A 7,312-nucleotide genomic window follows, 5' to 3' on the forward strand; every position below is an offset into this window, starting at 1 on the left:
CATGCACCCGCGACCACAGTTTTTGTGAGCCAGGGCCAGGGGCTTAGGGGGGCCTCCCTGGGGGCATTACTGAGTTGGGCACAAATGGTGCACCGACGGATGCAGATCTCCAAGTCCGCGTCAATGCTCGGCCACCAGACGTGGGATCTGGCTATGGCCTTCATTAGGACGATCCCCGGGTGCTCGCGGTGGAGCTCCCGGACAAACGCCTCTCAGCCTCGCAAGGGCATAACTACTCGGCTGCCCCACATCAGGCAGTCTGCCTGCAGTGATAGTTCATGCCTGCGCCTATGGAAAAGTTTGATCTCCTCGGGGAATGCATCGCGGGTCTCTGCCCAGTCACCAGTTAAAACGCATCTTTCGTCCAGGTTCTGATTTGGTGCGACATCGTGGGGGAACCTGTGGATTCAAAGGCACTGATTGCCATGACCATCTCACAGTCCTGTTCATCCGAACCTTCTGTGGTCGCCAGGGGTAGCCTGCTAAGCGCATCGGCACAGTTGTCTGTGCCTCGTCTGTGCCTTATTGTGTAGTCGTAAGACACCAGCATGAGTGCCCACCGCTGAATGCGTGCCGAGGCTTTGGCGTTTATTGCCTTGCACTCAGATAGCAGGGACGTGAGGGGTTTATGGTTGGTTTCTAACCCGAACTTGGCCACGAAAAGTTATTGGTGCATCTTTTTGACATCGTACACGCACGCGAGCTCCTCCTTCTCAACCATATCGTACCCGCACGCCGCCCGCGAAAGTGACCTGAAGGCATAAGCAATAGGTTGTAATTTACCCGCATCATTGACGTGCTGTAAAATGCACCCGACCCTGTACGCTGACGCATCACATGTAAGAACTAACTTTTTACCTGGGTCAAAAAAGGCTAAAACACTGTTCGAACATAGTGTTTAAAAGGGAACAACAGATGAAATGGGTTTCATTGTGGAACAATTTACTTCACTCAAAGTTAGATGCACTGCTGTTCGCCATGAGGTCAAGGTAGCTAGCCGTTGATATTCAGGTTAATATATAAATATATATACATATATCTATATCTATCATAACTGTTCCCTGGTGGTCGAGGGGTTAAGATCCGGCGCACTAACCTGGTAACGATACTCGATCAATTCATCGCATAAAAATAATTGAGGTCTGTGAGACGATTAATAATTGCTGTAAGCACCATGAATGCCAATACTTTCTGTGATAGACTGAGCTGACAGACGATCTGGCTTCTCCTGCCCTTTGCCGGGCACGTGTTCCGGGTTTAATTTAGTAAACTGAATGAGTTCGCTGATCGCGGGGAGACGGTAGGAGCCTCTGTGGCCCCACTGTGTGGATGTGGAAGTGAACACAGTGGCTGGGTGATCCGTGACATTTCTGTAAAGCGGAGGAGAAGGATTGAGAACTTTCAGTGTGTGACAGAAGTTGTTTCAGGTGAGTCAACACATTCCCGATCAGCACAGAGGGAGCTCACTGGTCAGCTCCCCTTTGTTGGGGCCATTGTGCCAGTGGTTTCTGTAGTGTAGTGGTTATCATGTTTGCATTACACGCAAAAGGTCCCTGGTTCGTTCCCAGGCAGAAACATTATGTTTAAACTTGCCAAAGGGGAACAATCGGAGGCGAGTTTAGTCTCCTGGAAAATGCTGCCTGATTTCCAGAATTTGCTGTTTTTATTTGCTATTTATTCTCCTGGCAAAAGGGCTCCCTTATTCCTTAATTGCTCTTTATTTCACTTCAATAATCGATAACTTTCAGTGAGAGAAAACGGATCCACCGGGGACCTTTCGTACGTGAGGCCAACGTGATATCCGCCACACTGCAGCCCATCAAAGGGCGAGAATCCACTGAATATAAAGGATGAGCTCACAAATATCAGGGGCAGTGCAGTCTGGTCAACGTCAAACCCTCCTTTCTTATTCAGCAGTGGCAAGAACGGGATTCAGACGCCACAAAGTTTAATTAAAGACACAAATACAAGTAACATTTCTAAATCTTTTCACTGTAAAATACTTTTACTTTATTTGAAATCCTACTGCGTTGAATCTGAAAATGAGCACTGTAGGATTTTATCTTCACTACTGATTCTATTTTCTGTGCATGGTAGGAATAACCGGTGCTGTTAAATTTGACAAAAGTTGCCCCAGATTCCTGGTGTCATCAGCAATGATGATTTTGAACCAGACTCCTAAAATACAGTGAGCAAAATGGGTCAACATGAATAAAAACATAAGAAAATAAGAAATAGGAGCAGGAGTCGGCCATACGCACCTCGAGCCTGCTCCGACATTTAATACGATCATGGCCGATGCAATCAGGGACTCAGGTCCACTTCCCTGCCCACTCCCCAAAGCACAGGACAAATGATTGAAGTATCGACTCTCCCTTCGTCAGCATTTCTTTCATTGTGCAAAAGAAGGTGAGGGGTTAATTAATGATGCTTTCCCGTGAAAGCTACACAAAAATTTCAGAAAAATAACATACGGTGACTGGCAGGCGAGCGCTGCTTCTGATACCTGGTGGGAATGGGCGGGGATTTTCAAGCCCCTTGGATTGTGAAACCTTCATATCGCCGAACATCTCATACTTCATGTGTGGACGTTGTGACGCAATGGTAGCACGCCTGACTCCAAATCGAAAGGTTCTGTGTTCTAATCATGTTGGGGTTGCAATTATTTTCAACATTGTTCTTCCAGAAAATATTGTCTTTGCCGTTTGGCAATAACCAGACGATTGCTCCAAGATCTATCTCACTGTTTCCCCGGTGTCAGGCAGAGATACGCCTGCTGCCCTCATTTATTTCATGTGTCAGGACACAAAAGTTCAAAATCAACCTGCAGGTGGCCACATCTAGCATTGAATACTCCGGGTGACGGAGTGGTTTAAAGTGCTGTGTTCAGATCGCAGTCTCCTCTGGAGATGCATGTTCGACTTTGACATTTCTTATTTTTAATCATTTAGTGAAACTCTTTGTTTGACACCACGACCAAATCCTTAAAAGTGGGATTCTGCAATCCACCTGCTCGCTTCACATTTCTGTCTGACCTGGTGCTGAAAGTGGAGATGTTTCCGCAGTGTCGCGGTTAACACGTTCACCTCACAAGGGAAAGCTCCCTGGCCAAGCATATTTTCTGGAGCTTTTTTCTCATACATGCTCAGGGGCGAGTTCTGTCCTGAACACTCGAGCTAAAGTGCTGAGTTCATTCCCCATGTTGTTAGCAGCCTGCCAGTGAATCTGTTTAAGGTGTTCAAACAGATTCCTGACAAAGCTGTCCCGGCTCGCTTCCCGGAGACACCGTGGTCACCAGCGCCCCAGTTTCAGTGGGTCAGCCCCGGGAGGTAGGCCATCCATTAGAGAATACCCAAGATCAGGGATCAGTCGACGGACAGGGGCCCCCAGCTTGCAGCCTTCGGCGATGAGGAACTCACGGGAGAGGTCGTGGTGGACCAGCCACTAACTGAGAGTCCCCAGCCTACAGCCCCCGGCTGTGCAGACCCCTCAGTTAACGAAATGAACTCAGCAGCCACACCTAAAGGGGAAGTGTGTTGTTGCCTCAGAGGGGCCATTCCCCGGATAATGTGGGACTCAGGCACACCTCCAGTCAGAACACTCTGGGTCCTGCGGTACAGAGCGCCTTACCGCCGACCACACAGGCAAACCAGAGGCTGAATAAGGGAAGGAGAAGAACAGGGATTAACTTGGCCAGTCGGAGACGGGTGGCAGATGTATATAATAGCACGATATGAGTTTAAGAATGTTTAAGAGTTCGAGTTTTAAATTAAGATTTTAGAAATTTCAGGTCACCACAACCTCACGAGGAATCCATGGGTAAAGAAGTAGTGAGAGGAATAAGATCGGTTATGAAGGAGTTGTGGCCGGCAGTGTAAGGGGTGGTTTTCAGGGGGTCAGCTTTCCCTTCTGACCTTATATGAGCGGTTCCGAATCGCTCCCACACCCTTGGTTCTCGACACTGGAATGATGAAGGGACTGTGACAGACTTGGACAGACAATCGGTTTCAAGGTAGGAAGAAGGTATGGCTTTATTGTGTTTAAAAAGAAGTAAAATGCACACCTTTAATAACACACACAGACCAATACACACTGAGGGGTACAACACATTGAATAAATTGTCCAATTACAGCTTGTGGGGAAAAGAATTCAGCTTAAACTCTAAATGGAGTAAAGAGGAGAATGCAGATACATTTACACAAGTTATCCCAACCTCCCCACTCCCAATTCCCCTAACTAACTAAGTTATAGCTCTGAGGGTTCAGGGGCTATGCTCACCAACCACTTTAGACAGTTGCCGATGATTCACGGTTTCGGGGTTCGCTGCACTTGGACTTCTAGGCGAGACGTACCCCGGACAGTGGAGAGGACTTCGGACTGCGTAGTCTTCGGTTGGGGTGCATCCGTTGATGCGCTAAGTTGCGTTTTGGATGTATGGGGTAAGAACCCACTTTCTTTGGTTAGGAATGTTTTCATTAGTCCATTTTGGTAATTTCTCCCCCGTTGGGTCGTTCAGAAGTAGATTGTAGGGTGGTTGTCAATTTGGTTGCTGACAACCTTCCGTTTCGTGGGCCTCGTGCTCGGTCAGTTCTTGATGATTTCTTGTAGGTTCCTTCACGACTCCATTTCTTCACTGTAGAGGAAGCAGGCTGCTTGCATCTGTGTCTGTGTTCCAGTCTGTGTCCTTGTTCAAGTCTGTGGGAGTTCCAGTCTGTGTTCTGTTAGTTTTTCCTTGTAAAACTGGGGGATAGATATATCCCCCAAAAAAGGCTTTGTTATCTCCCATCAAATCTCTTGGGCTCTGTTTAAGCTGTTCTGTCCATTGATTTTCAAATGTCTCCTTTGTCGGCAGTAACTCGATTCGGGTGTGAGAATGTGCTATCACTGGTTTTGCATTGTTTTAGGATTGTCCAGTTTTCCTGAACATGATTTCCATTGTGCTTGATTGGGTAATTCGATTATCTCTTCGCGGGTGAATAGTTCCCCCCAGACAGTCTGGGATCCTTAATACACGAATGTGCTTCACAGAGTTTAGCCCCACCTTCTGTACTCGGTCACTCCTTTTGCAGCCAAAATGTTGTAGAATCTTAAAATTGATCTGCTCCCTCTCATAGATGTTTCAGGGATCTCAGGCTTCTGAAATTTCGGTCCATTTTGAATTATCTTTCCTATGAGTCCAAACACATGGCGGGTGGGGGGCGGGGTGGGGGTCTCGATGAATGCATTTCCTTTTATCCCCTGCAGGCATCGTCTGCCCCTTTAAACTCATTTTAAAAGCCCAGAAAGGGATTCTTCTCCTCTGCAAAGAAAGGTACCAGGCATCTTTGCGAGATATTGATAAATTCTACATTCCCCCGCTGTGATACCATGTCATTTATGGTATCATCTTACAGGTGAGCAAAGTTCCTGGCTCCCAAGAAATAACCTTCCCCGTAAATTAACTAAACTAATACCCAAAATATGCATTATACTTATGCAACATCACCACAGATATACACTTTTCCCTTTACAGGTACAAACTTTTTATGTTTACACCCTCCCAGCTTGGAGGGGGTTCCATCCCTACAATTGCATTTCAGCACAGTTACATTTCATTTCAATTGCATTATATTCACCAGCATTTAGCCAACGTACAACCACATTACAGAAGAAAGAACATAGATTAAAATTAAACAACATCAATTGGTCTCCTGAGGTTTGTCCATCACCCGGTAATGTCTGGATCCTGCCCTTGAGAACTGCTCTCAGGCTGGCTGACACACAAGACAAACTCAAAACAATCACCTAAACATTACTGCAACATTACCCTCAATTCTAAACTAAAACTTAAAATGTAAAATGGTGCAGTCAGCTACCTTCGACTAAAAATTAGAGCTATGTACAGCCGCCACCCGTCTCCGGGTGGCCTGGTTAGTCCCTGTCAGGCCCATGCCTGGTGCGGTCTGATAGCCGCCTGGATGCTAGGGTTTCCCCGCAGCCGGTGAGCTGGAGACCCTTATCTCTGGGACAGCTCGATGCTACTGCTCGTGTGAGACCCTCACCGCTGGAGGCGGCTGGCTGGGGGTCCCTACTCTGAGCGGCCTCTGTACTTCTGCCCTTCGGCCTTTCCTGTCGGGCTGCCCTTCTCCAAGGGAAGAATCGCTGAGGCTCAGCTGCCGGTGACCACGGTATCTTTGGCCGTGGTGTATGGAGGGCCCTTCTCAGGGATTGGGTTACTGGGGGTGTGTCCGAATCCCAAACGATGGGTGGGATAGCCCCTCCAGTTGTGCAATTCGCTGCCCCGAAAGGCACGGTTTCTGAGCCTGCCACATTCCCTGTGGGCCCTCCACCGTCGGGGGCGGCCAACGGAGGGTCCCTGTCCTGAGGACAGTTCACACATCCCGGCTGAACTCTGTGCTTGGCTGACCCTGGGTTGTAGAGCTTGCACTGGTTGATGTGGAACCACTTAGTACAGCGGGGTAGCTTCATGTCATAGACCATCGGGCTTGCCTTGTCGACAATGCTGTGTGGCCCCACATATAATGCTTCAAAAACCCCGACCCGAGCATAGTTCCTCACCATGACCTGGCCTCCTATCTCCCATTCGTGGTGTTTGCTGGGTTCCAGCAGCAATCGGTTACTCTGATGCTGTCTGTCCATATTACTAGCAGCCTGCCAGTGAATCTGTTTGAGGTGTTCAAACAGGTTCCTGACAAACCAATCCCAGTTCACCTCTCTGAGCTGACCTTCTGTGAGCACCGGAGCGAGGACATGGGTGGGGGTCCGCATGATCCAGCCAGTCATGAGCTCGTATGGGGAATACCCGGTGCTCTTTGACTGGCTGGCTCGGATCCCCATTAGGACCAACGGTAAGACCTCCACCCACTTTTGGGGTGAGTCTCCTTTCTCCTTCCGCAGCCTTTCTTTAATGGTGTAGTTTAAAAGCTCCACATTACCCGATGATTGTGGATTGTGGGCAACGTGCCATTTCCCCTCAATGCCGAGCACCTTAAGGGTTGCCTGCATTAACTGCCCGGTGAAATGGCTCCCCTGGTCCGACTCCACATACTGTGGGAGTCCCCACCGGGAGAACACTTCCCTCACTAGAATCTTAGCTGTCCCTAGTGCGGTGGCTGTACGGCAGTTGAAGGCTTCAACCCATTTTCAGAACACGTCCACCAGGACTAGGCAGTATTTGTAGCCTCCCTGGGCGGTGGGGAGGGGCCCGATGTCGTCAATTTGGATTGACGGCCATGGTCCCTCTACCATCCTGACGTGTCCGAGGGACACCTCCCTTTTCTGGGAGTCAGGGTTGTTCGCAGCACACACCAGG

The 7,312-nt window shown here is 48.7% G+C and overlaps 1 non-coding gene across 1 annotated transcript; it reads left to right on the forward strand.

The window, feature by feature from the left end:
* The first annotated feature begins 1,504 nt into the window (after window positions 1-1,504).
* Window positions 1,505-1,577, forward strand: trnav-uac (transfer RNA valine (anticodon UAC)). The gene has a single exon. It is a non-coding gene; the product is annotated as a tRNA-Val (tRNA).
* Window positions 1,578-7,312: the final 5,735 nt, after the last annotated feature.

This window comes from Pristiophorus japonicus, unplaced genomic scaffold (genome assembly GCF_044704955.1).
Source record: "Pristiophorus japonicus isolate sPriJap1 unplaced genomic scaffold, sPriJap1.hap1 HAP1_SCAFFOLD_219, whole genome shotgun sequence".
NCBI classification, from domain to species: Eukaryota; Metazoa; Chordata; class Chondrichthyes; family Pristiophoridae; genus Pristiophorus; species Pristiophorus japonicus.